Source organism: Tenrec ecaudatus, chromosome 16 (assembly GCF_050624435.1).
Source record: "Tenrec ecaudatus isolate mTenEca1 chromosome 16, mTenEca1.hap1, whole genome shotgun sequence".
Lineage (NCBI taxonomy): Eukaryota > Metazoa > Chordata > Mammalia > Afrosoricida > Tenrecidae > Tenrec > Tenrec ecaudatus.
The window spans coordinates 51060642-51077861 of record NC_134545.1 but is presented as its reverse complement, the minus strand read 5'-3'; the positions used below and the strand labels follow the sequence as shown (position 1 = coordinate 51077861).

The following is a 17220-nucleotide window of genomic DNA, read 5'->3' as shown; positions in this document are numbered from 1 at the left end:
TGCCGGCGATGCTCTTGTGCATGGGTTTCTCTTTTTGACAAGATCAAAAAATCTGCCTCTCACAATCCTCTGACTCATAAAGAAGTCACAGGAAGGAAGCAGGGCTGTTTTATATAGCAAGTTAGCATTTCCCACTCAGATCCCACCAGCCAGAGCCCTTACCAACAGCTTCCTCACCTGACAAAGGCGCCCCATCACCTTCCAGCAGGAACACATGGAGGCCACCGGCTCCAGGCCACCACCCCAGCCCACCCCTCAGAAATGTGTTTTCTAGAAACGAATAAGAATTGATCCGTAAGACAATAGCCTCACACTAGTCTTGATCTCTACGGGGCCTCCGCAGGCTGACACACTAAAAAGCCAACCGTAGGCGATCCAGGTCCACGCACGCCGTTCTCTGCCACCAAAACGTGTGTCTGCTCCTTCCGCTGTTAGGCAGCGCTGAGTTCTAAATCTGTCTTAGTTTATAAAAAGCCAATCGATATGAATATCCGTCCTCCGTTCTCGTGGCGCTGAGCGTTCTCGCCCAGGTGGTGGACACGTACGCGAATGTGCTTGTGATTATTTTAAGACCCGGCGGCATCGAAGGTGGCATTTTCTTTTTCGGCTTTCCCCTTCTGAGGCTCTTCTCCCCACCCACCCACCCCCTCCCAAAGACGGCCCGATGGACGCCCCCTCCACCCTCTCTCCTGCCAGCCGGCGCCGCGGTCGTAACCACAGCACCTGGGGTCCCCAGCTCTGGGGCCAGCCTGGTCTTAGGCGGCCCCGCTTGCGCAGCCCGCAGCCCGCCGGCCGCGCGGAGGCCGAGCGCTTCCATCCCTCCAGCTCCAGGAGGACAATAGCGCGTCCAGCCCCGCCGATCGGCCCGGACCCGTCTCGGCGCGGCGCGGCGCGGCGCGGGGGCTGGCGGGGCCGAGGCTGATGGACTCCTCCTAGAGGTGGCTATGTGCAGGAGCATCCCTTCTCCCCGCTCCCTCCTCCTCCTCCCCCCGCTGCTCTCCGCGCGGCCCGAGGAGCCGCCGCTTGCCGCCATTGACACGCACGGAGAGCGCGCAAAGAAAGGCAAAGAGTCCTGCCCGGCACCGGCGCCGCGCGGGCCGAACCTGCGCCAGGGGAGGGGCGCGCCGAGGGCACGGCGGCCCGGAGCAGGCGGCGCAGCACCAGGTGAGCCCGCCGGGGCCAGGGCCATGGCATTGTTGTTTCGGGGGGCTCCGGGGTCTGCAAACAAAACGCGCCGCTGGGGCCGGAGAAGCCACCTCTGCTCTTCCCCGCAGCCCCCGCGGGCGCGACCCCCCAAACCGATCCCCGCAGCCCCCCGCGGAAAAGAAAAAGATGAATCCATCAAACTGCCCAACTTGCTTCCTCGGGAAAGAATGGGGGGGTCGCTAACGTTTCCGCAGGAACGTTTCCGCGGCCGGCCCGGGGCCGGGGGCTCCGGGGGCTCGGAGGGAGGGAGCGGGGTGCGGGCTTCCAGCGGCGGACCCCGGGCGGGGAGGGAGCGGAGGGATGCGGACTTTGGGGCGCCGCGGGGGCAGGGGGGAGGCGCCCGGCCGCCAGGGGGTCCGGCCGGGGGCGGGGGTTGCGGAGCGGCCGCGGGAGCGCGGGCAGGGCGCCCGGGGGCCTCCGACGGGGCCGGGCTGGGGCTGACCGCTCCGAGATGACAATGGAGGGGCGCCGGGCGGAAGGCTGGGGCCGGGCCCGCGGGCGGGCGGCGCCGAGGCTGGTCGGGGGCCGCGGGCGCCGGGCGGCGGCGGGAGGACGGAAGGCTGCTGCCCGGCGGGGGCGCCGCGGCCGGGCGTGAGCGCCCCGGGGCCCGCGCAGAGGGGGGATCGGGACCAGGCACCCCTCTCCGGTTCCCTTTCCGGGTCGCTGGGCGCCGACGCGCGCCGCGTTGTCGCCGGGAAATGGCGGCCCCTCCACGGCTCTCCGGGAGTCTCGGATTCCCTTTTTGCGCGGGAAAAAGGGAGGCAAAATAAAAGGAATAAAAGTGAAGCGGCCGCCGCGCACGACAGGGCTGAGCGGGGCGCAGCGCGAACGCGTGCAGAGGGCGCGGCGGGCTGGGGACCTGCCCTGCCTCCTGGGATCGCAGCCCGGCCTCCCGGCGCGCTCCCTGCGCCCAGCCTCGCCCGCCTCCGGAATCGCGCCCGCGGGTGCCTTTCCCAGCCATTCCTCCCGGGGGCGCCCTCAATTCCTGCCCCTCTTTGTTCCTTACAACAATGGCCGGAGCGCCACTGAGTCCCCTAAAGGGCCAAGGGAGCCTCCTTCTCCGGGAGTTTCCACCCGCTGGTCCGTCCAAGCGCGAACTGGATCCGCAGCCAACGTGACATAGGCTTTGCCACTGCTCGGGCTTCTTGGCAATGGCTTCTGAGAGCCCCCACTCCAGAAGCCCCCCACCCCCGAGTGGGCCCAGGGGTGGGAGAGGGAAGAAGAACCGGCTGGGAACCCCAAGCCCCAGATCCCTGAGCCTTTCAGGGGGTGAGGTGCGAAAGAAGGCAGCGCAGCCCTAATGAAAGAGCAATTTATTACACGGTGCTGGGCCAGCCTCCGTCCAGCTCAGGGGGATTCAAAACAAGGGGCCCTTTTTAAGTTCCCCCTTCCTGCAAGCAGACCTCAAGAACCCAACCTCCTCGGGGTAATCGGCAAATGGTCTCCCTTCTCATTTGATGTGTGTATTGCCTTCAGTGCGCTGCGCGGTCCCTATTCAAACCGTTCAATAGGTGTGTGGGGAAAGGAACCGTATTAAGGGTGAAAATGAGCGTTCGTCTGTGTTGTTTCTGACTTAGAAACCATTCCTTAGAAACCATTCCTAAACTCCAGACAACTCCTCAGTAACGGGAAGTTATCCCTTAACTCCTTTGTTTAGAAAACTCTTCTAATTTGCCAACTAAACGTTCAAAGCTCCAAGGTTTGGAACCAATCGTGCTGATTTTTAGAACTGTGCTATCGCAAGATTATCATTCAAATAAATCCGGGTGCTGCCCCCGATCAAAAAGCTGATCTTGAATCACATAATCCACATCTTTAAAAACCTCTGTTTCCTGTGTCCACATTTCCTTTAAAAACCTACCCGGTTCTCCTCTCCTTGTTTCCGCCCTGTCCCTGTTCTGTTCATCTGCATCCATTTAATACCATGCTTTAGAGATTATTAATGGTTTCCTCTGTTCAGACCTCTATAAAAGAATTTACCTCCCTGGGTCCAAAATGTTCCCAAGAGTCTGACCCTACTCCCACACCATTCCATCTTCTGTCTAGTTCCCAGGGCAACCTAGGGCCTTTGGTCTGCCGTGGCCCAGCGGGTGGTACACCCTGCCAGCTACTGTCTGGGCCAACCCTGTCTGCAGTTCCCTGTCCCCTGCCAGCAGAGCAGGAGGTAAATCCTGTCTAGGGCAACTTCAAACGCAAGATATCTGTAACTTGTCCAAAGAGGGAGGGACGAGCACAAACTCAACCATCTTTTTTTAAAAGCGTGTTTCATTCTTAAGAAATGACCTCCGAGGCAGATGCAGGCTTGGTAAACGCCTTGGAACGTGGTACATTGCTCAGCGATGGGCACAGGAGAGTCGCTCAACAAACCTACCTCAACTCAAAAACTCAGCTCTCACTGCCGTGGCGTTGATGCCGACTCATGGGGAGCCCGTAGGACAAGCTAGAACTGCCCCTGTGGTTTCCGATGCTGACGCTCTTGACTGGAGTAGAGAGCCCCCCCCCCCCTTTTCTCCCTCAGGGCGCTTGGTGGTTTCGAACTGTCCAGTGCGTAACCATGACGCCGCCAGGGCTCCCAGGTAAAACTACCTCAAGCACCAATTGTTGATCACCTCTAGATAGTAAGAATAATGTAAACGGGAGGAAAATACGGGCCCCACTTCATGCAGTTTACAGCCCCAAGCTGACGAGCTAACGTATACCTGCAGACAAACAAGGTCAAAATGATCGGTATTGGCAAGTGAATAGGAAACCTGTTCACGTGCTGCTGATTCAAAGTGTAAGTGGACACTGCCGACCCAGAGGACAGTATGGCACTATCAAAATTAATCAAGTGCTCGTCCTGTGACCCGCAGCTCCCTTTGTTGGTCTGCATCCTAGAGGAACGGGTGCTCAGAAGCACAGAAGGCCACCTCCCAGCCATCACGAGGAGCTGGCTCCTGGTTAAAGCTCTCAGCTGCTAACTGAAAAAGCTGGAAATTGCAGGCCACCGAGAGGCCCCTTGGGAAAATGGCCTGGCGATTTACTTCCAAAAAACCAGCCACTGAAATCAGCGGGAGCTGCAGATAGGCTTCCAGCCTCCTTCTGCCGGGCTTCTCTTTCCCCTTCTCCATCTAACCACTGCTCCATAAAGCTAGGCGAGTTTCCTCCCTTCCAGCTGAACTTCTATCTTCAGAAACGACTGTAGCATTTTGTGATTTTTAGCTACACATTGCCAATCAGTTTTAATCTGGTTGTCCGTAATTATCCCAACAATATAGAAATGAATTCCGATTGTAAACTTTAAAATATCATAAATAGCGATGAAGGAGAGAGGTGGGAGAAAGATGAGGCTTTCTACCGCTGTAAAGTTACAGTCTTGGAAATACATCGGAGCGGTTCTGCCCTGTCCTGTAGGGTCACTGTGCGTCAGAAACAACTCGAGGGCAGTGTTTGGTTTCGGAAGGAAGGTGAGGATTGATAATATGGCTAAAATCTTCCTTGACAAGCCAATCTTATTCTTGTCTATTTTAGTAGGTGTATCCTCGACTTTCTCTGTGTGTTTAGATGTGCATTTTTACTTCAGAAATGTATAGTTTTGTCTTATTTTTAAATACATGGTACCATTCACCCCCTATAACTTGTTTTTTTATTATTAATAATGTCTTGGTGATCTTTCTGTCTCAGTACAGATACGTTTGCCTCATTCTTCTTAAGTACTTTCTAATATCTCAGAAAATCAATGCATCTGAGTTAATAACGCCACCAGTTGCTGCTGTCTTCTCGACTTCAACTCGTGGCAGTCCCAGGTGTGTCAGAGCAGTAGTAGTACTGTGACCAGAGAGTTGTCAATGGTTGATTGTTCAGAGTAGATCGCCAGGCCTTTCTTCTGAGGCACCTCCGGCTGGGCTTGACTTACCAACCGAACTCTTTCAGGAGTGGTGGACTAAATGATCCTTCAAGTCCCTTTTAGTCTTAGCTTGTGACTTGATGAGATCTTCTACATCTAAAATAGTGATTGAGAATTCCCAGGCAGATAGCATTTTGCCACTTTGTTACTAAAAGTGGAGTTAGGAAATCCAAGATTAACTTCATAGGGACCCCAGAGCGCCCAACCTTGGGAAACAACAGACGTGTCCTTATCCTGTGGGCTCCCAGGAGACATCATGTCTCCCTGAGTGTCCCCAGATTTGACATTTCATTAGCACTCCTTCACAACAGTCTCTACGGGCAATAAATGGAAGAAATAGAAAGAGGTTGCTAACCTTGAGCCTCACAGAACCACACCACCATTGTATAGTATTTCGTACTTGCTTTTGAAATGGGGGGAAGAGGAGGCCGAAACATGCTCAAGAACACGTTGGTTGGTTGCTTTATTTGGGGTTCTCTAGAAAAGCAGAGCCGGTAAATGATATGCAAAAATCAACTAGCGTCAGTCCAAAAGTAGTGCTCCGCGGGCTCTCCAGTTCATATGCGCGCGGGTCGACACCAAACAGAACCTATGTACACCTATCTCTGGAACCGGCGCACGGCTGCAGAACGTGTTCTCGCGGTCAGACTCGGGTCTTAGTCTCGGTAGAGCGCCTTCCACACAAAGGGTCAGCCAAACCAGGGCCTTCCAAGGGGGCCTGCTGAGCCAGCCAAATTCTCCGGTTATGGCGACTTCATTACGGTCATCTTGGTACAGTTTCTCAAAGGGCAGAGGACGGCCGTGTGGACTTGTTATGAAGAAAGGATTGTTTTTAAGATGTTACACAATTGAAAACTGCGTTGGTGAGAAGTCCAAGAAAGTCGCACGGAGGAATTGTTTCCCATCACAGCAGTGCGCCTGCTCACTCTTTTTAGGGTGGCAAAGGCTGCTCTCTGAGAATTCCCTGGCAAACCTCACCCCCTCCCTCCTTCAGCTGTGGTCTTCTGGCCACTTCAGACTCTGTTTATTCCCCAAACTCAAAGAGTGTTAGAAAGGGACCCACTCTGAGCCCCGTGAGAAGGTGAAAGCTGCGTTTCCCCCTGGTGTACATCGAAGAGAACGGAATTCCTCGGGAAAGGGTAGAAAGGCCCCCTTCGGCTCCAGGATATGCCAAGAAACAATAACATCACATTTTAATATTTGGTTTAATAAAAATGACTAGTTTTTTTAACTCTTAGATATGCTGTTGGCGTCTCTTTTGATTTGTGGCAATACAATCTTTGTGTGGCTGTGAACTTACAGAAGCAGTTTGCCAGGCTTTGCTTTCCAAACTCCTCTGGGCGAATTCAAACTGCCAGCCTTTCTGTGAGTGGTCAAACATGTGCCCATTTTTGCCACCAAGGGAACCAATAAGCCCTTGGTTTGTGAAAAAATCCCATTATCTTTTCATTCCATTTGTGCAGGGACTTCTTAAAGTGTGTGTGTGTGTGTGTGTGTGTGTGTGTGTGTGTGTGTCTATATATGGAGAGAGAAAGAGAAAGGCTTGCTTCAAGGTATTGATGCATCCATTTATATGGTGCTGTGATGTTCTGGACACTCCCACTGGCTTGTATCCTAGGTCAGACAACTAGAAAAGTGAAGTGGAAAATCTGTCAAAAGAAATCTCTTTATTCTATGGGGACAGAAGACACTCTTGGGAACTCCCCCTTTGCCCTTCAGTCTTTCAACTGAGTTGATTGATTGCATTGCATTGAATTACATTATGGACTGTAATTACATTATTTTATAGTGCATTGCCTTAGATTTCATTAGACTATATTATGAAATTTAATCTGTTTTACAAAGGACAGTTGATTTCATTGCATGTAACTATGTGGGACATAGTAGCAACAAGACTAGTATTTGACCAAACAACTGAGAACCATAGCGCAGCCAAGTTGACACATGAGATTACTGTGAAAATAGTTCTCAATAGTGTGTCATGTGTGTGTGTGTAAATAAGGTCATACTAGCTAGTGTGTGTGTGTGTGTGTGTGTGTGTGTGTAAGCAAGGTCCTACTAGCTAGTATTTTCTAAATGTTACCTGTCAGGCACTGTTACCTGCCAAAGCACACTACGTGGTAACTCATTTACTTCTTACAACAACCGCGCAGGTAGGCACTATGATTATACCACGTTATAGAAAAGAAAGTCAGGACAGGGAGATGGGGGAACATAGCAAAGGTCCCTATAAAACTGGCAGATGGTGGAGCTAGGACCCAGCAGACAGCCTGACTCCACACAGCCCCGTGATCCGTACATCCCAATGGGAACAACAAGAAGCTTTCTACTGGCATTCCAGGTTGTGTTCATTTCAACACTTATATGTGCAATTTTTTATTTTGAAAGACGCTGATTTACATCAATACCTTACCAAATTACGTCAAAAGAAAAAACCAAGAGGATCAGATGGGGGCATGGAGCACTGTTCTTTAAACTGTCTTGTCACTAAGTGCTAAATAAGATGAATTTGGTGGTTTCTCTGAGGCCCATACTGTTCATTTATGCATCTTGCCATCCATCATACTTTTCCCGATTTATTTGACTGGCATTGCCAATTTGGACTTGGAATGGAGTAAGTAATTCAAGTCAGACTTCTTACGCAGTGACAGAAATGGGTGTGAGAACATGTGTAGCACCGCCAGCCTCAAGTGCACGGGCAATTTAGGTCAGCTGACTCCATGGTGCTAGAAAAGTTAGAGAAAGTGACTGATTTTTTTTTCACCCAACACCACCTGGTCTGGCCAAAGATTTGGGGGCCATTTCCAGATAGGAGAACAGTCTTAAGGACATAATTTAGGTGCCCAAATTTGGTCTATTTCCATGCTAACAGGAGGGGGGAGACAATGAAACTCAGATTCATCTTGACCCAGAGTTGACACTACCGGGATTCCTTGTGGCGCCTACATACAAACTTTATCGTTTGGGCGGCTTTTGCTGTCCAATGAAACCATGAAAATTAAAGAGTGGTGGTAGACTATAAAGAGGTAAACTCCACTGACTTACAGACCATGCAGCATACACTTTTAGGTCAGATGATAATGCACAGGAACCCTTAACTTCCAAGTTGATCAGGCTTTTAGAATTTCAATGAAATGGTAATAGACTCCAGAGTAGCCGCTGGCTACTACCCAGTCTTCTCCGCTGTCTGGTGGGAAGCAATGCAGGTCATTGTCTGGGATGGTGAAAAGCAACCCAGTGGATGAAATACACATCTATCACAAAGCACCTCTTTCAGGTCCAGTCTGTGGTGAGTGTCAACCCTAACAACCAAGTCTGCTCCCCTGAGCCCACTTGCGGGGGCGCAGAGTGAAACTGCTCTGCGAGGGGGGGGCCGGTTCAAAGCTGGAGTGGAAGCCTTGCTCTCCTGGAACCCTGGTACTACAGGTCGGTGCAAACCACCAACCTTTAGATAAGAGGTCAAGCCTCTTGCCCCACACCCTGGGGCTATGGTTATAGAGTGATGAAATAAAGATTTTAAATGGAAGGAAGATCACCTTGATGTCGATTCTCCCCAACTGCCCCATCGCTGTAAATGTAACTAACAGATGAGGCTCAGAAGGGGGTCGTCCTCACTTGAGCATCCTCATGGAATCTCGGGCATGTTGACATGTTAGAAAGGGCCTTCAGAGTCAATGGCACGATGGTTCTCTAGTGGAGCTCCACAAGGTCCGCTTTCCTGAATGGCCTAAAGCAGGTAAGAGAGAGGGCAACACGAGCCAGGAAACCTGCCCACCCCAACTTGGACGGCTCCCCTGTTTTATATAGAAGAGACCCTCAATGGTTTTGTTCAGAAGGGTTCTGAACTATCAGCTGATCTATCTGCCTGAAGACCAGAGCTCGTGGGAACACCCTTCTCCGGTTCCCAGTACATTCCATTTTACCAACATGCTGCCTCGTGGAGATCTAGCTGGGTTCACCCACAGGTAGAATGTCTATATAGTTTACTACCACAATAAAAATTAACAAACAGCTCACCGTGTGCTGTAATAACTACCAAAACCCAAACCAAACTCATGGCTATTGAGTCCGTGCCAACTCAGAGCGACTCTATAGGACAAGGAAGCCCCTGGCTCCCTCCCTTGGAGCAGCTGCCCCAGTGAGGAGTAACTACAGGAACCCTAAGCCCCCCCCCCCCCCCATCGCCTCTCCCCTCCGGTGCTCCGGCCTCCATCTTCTCAAGAACCAATGAGCCCACATCCTCGCATCTAAGTGACTGGTGGCTGCGCTTCCCTCGGGCCCTCCGGAGCAGTTCGGTCATGGCTAGCAAAGGGAAATTGGAACCGACCAGAATTTTCCCCCCATTTGGATGAGGTAGAATGCTAACCCGAACAGGAAGAATTGAGAGAGGTGGATGTAGTGAGTTCCTCGAGGAGATTCCATTACTGCGAAGGCTCCGAGGGGCAAACACTGCGAAAACAGTGTGGTTGGCTGCCATCGGGAAGGGGGCACTAGTGTTTTTTGATGCTCAAAAGATTTGCTTGCTCTGTAACGTACAAAAGCGCTGCCCTTGATTTCGAAGAGGGAGGCGGCGTTTCCAGAAGAGCACAGACCCTGTGCCTCCCCCTGCCCACCCCACCACCTTCTCTGGTTATTGTTTCAGTTCGCCCACACTTTACAAGTTGGGGTCCATTTGGTTTTGTTTGATCAGCTTTGACTTAACTGTGAGGAATTCATCACAAGTCCTGCTTCCTGCTAGATTGTCCTCCACAGCATGATTTGAAGTCCTTTTTTAAAAAAGGGAAATGATTTGTTATCCAATCATATAATTTAAATAAACTGGGTTAATGCTTGGCTCTAACATTCATGGTTGATTAATTTGGTTAATTTGATCCAAGTGTCATTTCGATGAAATTGCATTTGATGTAGCTCTTTATGTTATAAACTGTTAATGTGTGTTAACATATATGGCGAGAAAATTATTGACTATTCTCATTCACTTAAAGGTGGCCTTGAAAGAAAATGGCTTGGAAAGTATTGCTCGTGCAATAATGACTTGCCCTTGGAGCTCATAAATGGAAGTGTAATAGAGCAAATGATCTACTTAGAATTACTGAAAATGGTTTTTATAGCTAGAAAATAATGCTAACAAACTGTTATTATTTTAATACCATACTTAGAATAGTACACCAAAATATATTAGAATTCTATTAAGTGTGATACTGTCTAAGAGATGTTTTCTATACTCTTAAAAACATATTTCTGCATAGAGTTAATGTATTTATATTGAAATTCCCTTATGTCCTACTGAGTTCTATATCATCTCCTTTTATTCTCCCAAAGGATAGTTCTGGACTGACAGAGTTACAATGCTCTATTGAAAAGCCTACTTCATTTTTCATAAATATTTACAATATTAAAATAGTCTAAAATACAGTGTTACCAACTAGAGAAATATCCTAGGGAGTCTAAATGAATAAATTGAATATACTTTATCAATTTTAAATAAGACATGAATCCAAAAGAGGGTTTTTTCGTCTTCCTGAACATTTCAGAAACAGTATTTAAAGTGTTTTTTTAATTCATTGTCATCATTAAAAAGCTATAGTCCCTCATATTTCTAAATTTCGAATAATATATATATGAAAGCATTTTTATGGGTGTGCTTCTGGAGAGAATGACCTCAAAAATGTACTTTAGGCTGTCTTGAAACTCCAGGTCAAGTGACTCATTGGCCTCCCCAGACCTCATCTGTGACGCACACTGGCCTATAATTATTACTCCTAGCCCTCCAATAACTGACTGTGTTTCCTTTTTAAAAGCCTCTTTGTAGAAGCTCAGGGGTCCTGGTGGCATAGTGGATTATGCATTAGGCTGCTAACCAGAAGGTCAGCAGTTTGAACCCCCAGCTGCTCTGCGAGAGAAAGATGAGGCTTTCTGCTCCCATAAAGATTTACCACTTCAGCAGCTCGGAGGGGCAGTTCTACCCTGTCGTCTAGCATCTCTGTGAGTTGGAATCGACTCAATGGCTCCGAGTTTTGGTTTGGTTTTGCAGAAGCTCGACTGTAGAATTTCTGGAGGCTTTGCAAAGAGTGTCAGATTCCTCCAGCTTCCATAAAATAAAAACTGCAAGTTGTTTGAGGCATAAAAAATGGTTTGCTCTTTAAAAATAACTTCTTTGAATTAAAATATTGGTCTAAAGAAAGCAGATTATTTAGTCCTTGAAGGCAGCCTGTGTAGTAAATGAACCGTGGAAGTTTCTCAGTGGAAGCAGCTCACTGGGTCAAAGGGCAAATGCGTACTATAGCCCTTCCCTCCCTCTCCTCATTGCTTATAGGAATGTCGCCTGCTCCAGTCCTGTAAACACAGACACAAGGGATGTGATGTTATTATTTTAGGGAGTCTTATAAAGCCTCTTGATGACAGCGTTGATAACGCGCTACTGTATCTCTCGCTCTCCTCGTTTCCAAGCACTCGCCCGGTGGTGAAAGTGGTCTGACTGTTCAGCATTGCTATTATTAAGTTCCAAGACAACTGAACGATTTGCCTTTCTAACATACTCATTTCTGGGTTCATGTCCAAAATTGTCTTTGTTAAGATGTTAAATTAAAATGGTTCGATGCCATCCTTCCCTACATCCCACAGAAATCATAGAAAATAAACATTTCACAGAAGAATGGGCAGAGGCCCGTGTTGGCCATCAGTGGTGGAGCTCAACAAAGTTCTGAAAGACTGAAAATGTGAGGACTTCAAAGAGTTTGTGGAAAAATGGAATTCAAAGATAATGGAATTGTCCCCATGAATTTCTGAAGCATGTTGTATTATGCGGAGCAAAATGAGTCACAAATGAACAAATACCATGTGATCTTACGTATATGAAATACGCCTACACATGGGAACCACAGATTATTATTGGCGACAAGGTGTGGGAAGAGGGAAAGTGGGGGTGTTTTTGCTTGGGGGACACTGGGTTTGTGTTAATGATGGTAGAATAGTTTAGAAAGGATGGCGGGGGTGGCACCGTATGAAAATGCTCTCCGTGTCATTAAATGTACATTTGCAAGTCAGGTTGACGATTGTTTTGACGTGTATAGTTTCACAATTAAAAAAAAAACCATATCCCCAGACATTTGAGGGAAGCCAACATGAGGTGGAAAATGAAGACAAACAAAGAGAACAACTTATTCTGGACCAAACCTTTTAGAAAACAGAAGCTAGCATTGACTTGTTTCAACGAATTTCAGAGAGATTTGAAGACACAGTACAGGGATAAAGGAAGAGGCTGCTTTGAGATCGGGACAACCAGAGAACATGAAGATGTACTCAGGAAGTACGAATAGCACCGCCAAAATGTAGCTGTTAAACAAAAAGACTGAAAAGTAAATGGAAGACAAAGTTACGAAATGGAGGAGCAGTTCCAGAAGACCCACCACAGGACAGACAGGCCACCCCTGAGGAAGCGCTGGGGGATACATAAGAACTTGAAAGGAAAAAGAAGTCCCAGACTCTGGAAGGGTAGAAAGCTCTTTCTGGGGTGCTCCTCCGTTTCGTAACTTAGGGAGAGAAAAGGAGGTAAGAGCTTATCCTATTGACCGGAGTCCACACTTTCGAAAGGTGAAACCAGATTTTAGAAAAAGAAAGTAGAATATGCAAATGATGGTGCATTTGGGCGGTCACCTGGGAAGGAGAGAAGGAGACTGTTGCTTTTTTGATAGGCATCCTTGTACTTAGAAAAAACAAAAACCACGCGCTGCGCATGCCGGATTCAGGTCTGAAGGTAAACGATGCCACAGTGGGCGCGCCAGGATGGTGCCAGGCCGGGGCGGCACCTCACAGTGACAGAGAAGCAAACTAACAAAATTAGCTTCTGTCGCCTTCTTTCTTTTCCTCGTTTCAGGAAAACGGTGGAAGTTCACAAACGTTCTCAGTTAACCTTAGAATCCTGCTGTCCCCATCTGCCATTTTGTCTCTAGAGTTCAATTTATTCAATGGTTCGGTCCAAATAACATAACGAGCATTTATACCCTGGCCACTTTGGAACTGTTTGAAAAAGGAAGACACAAAAAGAAAAAGTAAGACACACGCATGGGTTAAATAAAAGATTTTATAACAATCTTTTGATTTCATTCTTAATCGCAAGCCCGTATCAATAGGATGCTGGCTCCCTGCTGGGTGCCGCACAACTGCTTCCATCTCGGGGCCGCCTTTCGGTTCCACTGGGTTCACCGCACTCACATGCCTCACGCAGCAGCCAAACACCCAGCTTTGTAACGTGATGGCATCATCCGAAGGGGCGTAAACAGCAGGGGATGTAATGAATGACCGGGAACTGGGCACATTAAAATCACTGGCATGGCAAGTTTTTAAAAAACAGGTTAACTGTTTTATTATATTCAGGGCTTGCCCACCTCACAATGTGCTACAGGAAACAGATTGATCCAGAGTCCTACCTCGGTAAATGCTGTCCTCGCTCCCAAACTCACTGTCATTGAGCTGCTTCCGACTCACAGCAGGTCCTACTGGACGGAGCGCAGAACTGCCACGGTGGCGCCAAGACTTCCTACCAGGAGAAAGTCTCGTATTTATCCTGCCAAGCCGCCAGTGGTTTCGAGCTGCTGACCTTGCAGTTAGCAGCCCAACTTACAACCCACTAGGCCACGGAACTCATGTAGCGCTGACCCAGCACACACCAACAACTGGCAGTGGGCATGTCCAGGGAGCTCCCACGCAATGAAAAACTCCCGTTGCCTCTTGAAGGGCAAGATCATTAGTTAAAGACGACCATTTCCGCTCATTCTCGCCTGAGTCCCCACAGCGCTCCTTCATCAGGGGACCAATCACGAGAAGCCTTGGAGAAGACCTACCGCAACTCTAGAAGAGAAGATAGAACTGCCCCTTTGGGGCATGGGAGCAGACAGCCTCCTCTTTCTTCCAAGGAGTGGTCGGTGGATTTGAACTGCTGACCTACCTGCTCGTTAGCAGCCCTGTGGGTAAACCTGTTATACCACCAGTACTACAAAGCATAGGGAAAGCTTCATCAAAAAAACAGTTCACAAGGTAAGAATTACATTGAGTTAAAGTTGACTTTGAAAGTACTAATACCATGGAATGGCAGGTGTTGTGTTATAGATATTTCACCACAATAATTTAACAAATTTTTTATAAACAGAAAAAGTGGGGAGGGGAATGCAGTGCAATCTACCAGGAGTCGAGACAGCACAGTAGTTCAGCTCTGGGCGGCTGAACCTCTCAAAAAAAAAAAAAAAAGCAAACTCACTGCCAACGAGTCGATGATGACTCGCAACAACCCTATAGGACAGGGTAGAATGTTCCCTGTGAATTTCCAAAACTAACTGTTAGCGGAAGTAGTAAGCCCCCTCTTTCCCTGGAGGAGCACCTGTGGTTTCAAACTCTTGACCTTCTGGATCACAGTCCACCATGGAAACACTACCCACCCACCCCCACCCCTGGGGGGCTCATTCCTCAAACCCAAACCAAACCCACTGCCATGGCATCGATTTCCGGACTGTCACTGTTTACAGGAGTAGAAAGAGCAGCTGCGTTCAAACTGCAGACCATGCAGTTTGCAGCCCCACGCTCACTACTACACCGCCAGGGCGCCTTCCCAGAGGGTGGGAATTCAAGTCCGGCCAGCGGCCCACAGGAGAAAGCCCTGCATCTGTGAAGAAGAGGATCGCCACGAATAACCTCTTGCACTCTTTTGCATGGGGCTCCTCTGAGTCCGCAAAGGCTGCAGCGAGAGTGAACTCAGGGGCGGGTGATTCGCATTCCCTGGAAAGGTTAGGTGGTGCTGCGGTGCTCCTGTGAGGTGGCTCTTGTGCTCCAGCGTCTCAATACACCCTTTGGGACCCAAAGCCTTAGCATCTCCTTGGAACGTCATGATGATCTACCTGCAACTTCACTGGGAAAACATTTGAGGACAGGCCATCGGGCCTCCTCCTCTCCCCTAGGTACAGTCTGCAACATCTGACTTTGTGTCTTGTCCAGTGACAATTGCTCCACAAATACCGCCTCTCACCTGATCTGTGATGGCATGGGCTGCAAGAGGCATACTGGTTTCTAGAGACTGGAATGTTGAAAAGGAGAACATCGTAAAACCAATGAAGTACAGTAGCTATTTGAATAGTCTGGGCTGAGTTTATTACCCATGTCGGAGTCAATAGTGCAATTTAATATTTACTCTTGTGTTATCTATAGAATCTAACTCGTGGGTGTCTTTATGGGCAGAAAATCCTTCTGTGGAAATAAAGTGTGAAGACAGAGGGTCTGAATATGCCCACATCCCACGCCACAAAGCCGTGATGGTCTTCAAACTGCTGTGCTCCCAGGACCGAAAGGGAACACTGCGTTCTGCCCTCCACACCCCTGAGTTCCGTGTTTTGTTTTCTTGTCCCCCGCCTTTAAACCCCCTTAAAATAAAACAAAAAATCAATGCAGTCAAGTTGGTTGTGACTCATAGCCAATCCACAGGACCAACTGGCACTGCCCTCACAGGGACTCCGGGTGGGGCTGTTGCTCTGACTAAAGCAGATGCACATCTGTCTTCTGCGGAGAGGCTGAGGGTTCAAAGCTATCTGTTAGCAGCTGAGCACTTACACCACTTTGCTACCAGGACCCCACTTCCCCACCATTCGCATCCTTAAAGCTCCCAGATTCACTTTGGAAGTGTTGCCACGCTGGATAGCTCGGTCTGTCTGATATGAAAGGTCAGGTAGGCTGCAGACTTGGGTTGCATCTGGTTCCTACTTCATCTTAAGGGACCGCACACCTCCACCTTGTGGAGGCTGGGGGTCATCGGAGCACAGTTCAGCAGCCTGCAGGGCAGACCTGCAAGGTGTGCATTGTTGGATGCCAGCAAGCCCGTCTCATAGCAAGCCCAGGTGAGAGAAGAGAGCAGCTCCACAGGGTGTTCTTGGTGGTGATCGCTACCAAAGGGGAACAACAGCTTTTTCTCCCACAGAGCCACTGCATGGGTTTGAACTGCCAACCTCCATTGCAGCCAAGTCCCTAACCATTGTGCAACCAGGTGGCCTTGTGAAGTATGTAAACTCGCTCAAAGAACTTCATCCTCGCAGGCTTCTTTTACCCACATAAGTGGGTATTCTAATTAGGCATTGCCTAATAAGAGCACATTTATTTCAGTGCAGAAGGCCAATAAACATGAAGATTAAGGATTAGCCTAATTACCGGAAATCTAGCTGTAATGGTTCTTTGCTCTTTAGATGAGTGGACTCAAATCCATAGGGCACAGGTTAAAACCTGGCCGTGTTTTTAACTCCTTACGCTTCAAGGCTGAGTAGACTCGGGCACAGAGTTGGCCTGGGAATAGAGGGAAGCTGCTAGCTGCTGATGGAAAGCCCGGGAGTTTGAGTCCGTCCGGAGGCCCCTCCGAAGAAAGGCCTGGTGATCAACTTCCCCCAGATTAGCCACTGGCAGTCATGTGGACACATGGGCTCCTGGCGAGCCCGAGCTGACTCCCCGGCAGCTAACGGCAAAGAGCGTATTTCTCCCCGTGCTGTGCACATAAAGTGCAGGCTTCCAGGGAGGGCGGGGGGGGGGGGTGTCAAAGCCTGGGCCTTTATGCATTTCTTCTTTTTACTGTGGTTTCAGGCAAACGTTTAGAAAACAAATTTCGACAATTTATTTCAACATTTGCTAAGGTTCACTGATAAAAATTTGTTTTAATTCACTCTCATTGCCTGGAGTTGGTGCCGACTCATAGTGGCCACCTCAGTGGGTTTCTGAGATGATAACGGTTTACGGGCAACGAACGCCCCGCCTCTCTCCCAAGGAGGGACTGGGGGTTTCTAACTGCCTACCTTGCAGATCACAGTCCAACGCATAACCCCAGCGCCTCCAGGGTTCCCAAATGTTCACTAACGGACCTTCCTACTGTTGGGCTGTAAGGTGGTCTCCACGGCTTCGATTCTAAGTTGGAAAGATGTTCCGCCAGTCTCCCAGAGCAGTCAGTCTGGTCTTGTATATGGATTTGAACTCCGTTCTACATTTAGCTTTCACTTCTAGTATGACCCTGGTCAGAGCCACTGCCTACTTCTGCCCTCAGGCTTATGCCTCGTGTGCTCCATGCATCCTCTGCAGTAACGGGGTCCTGAGTGGGCTGGGGAAGC

General features: G+C 49.2%; 1 protein-coding gene across 1 annotated transcript in view; it reads left to right on the top strand.

Moving 5' to 3' along the window:
* The first annotated feature begins 1002 nt into the window (after positions 1 to 1002).
* Positions 1003 to 17220, top strand: part of MACROH2A2 (macroH2A.2 histone) — a 59706-nt gene continuing 43488 nt past the window's right edge. Inside the window, exon 1 of the mRNA XM_075533981.1 lies at positions 1003 to 1164. The gene's annotated coding sequence lies outside the window, so the exon portion shown is untranslated. The remainder of the gene's footprint in view (positions 1165 to 17220) is intronic.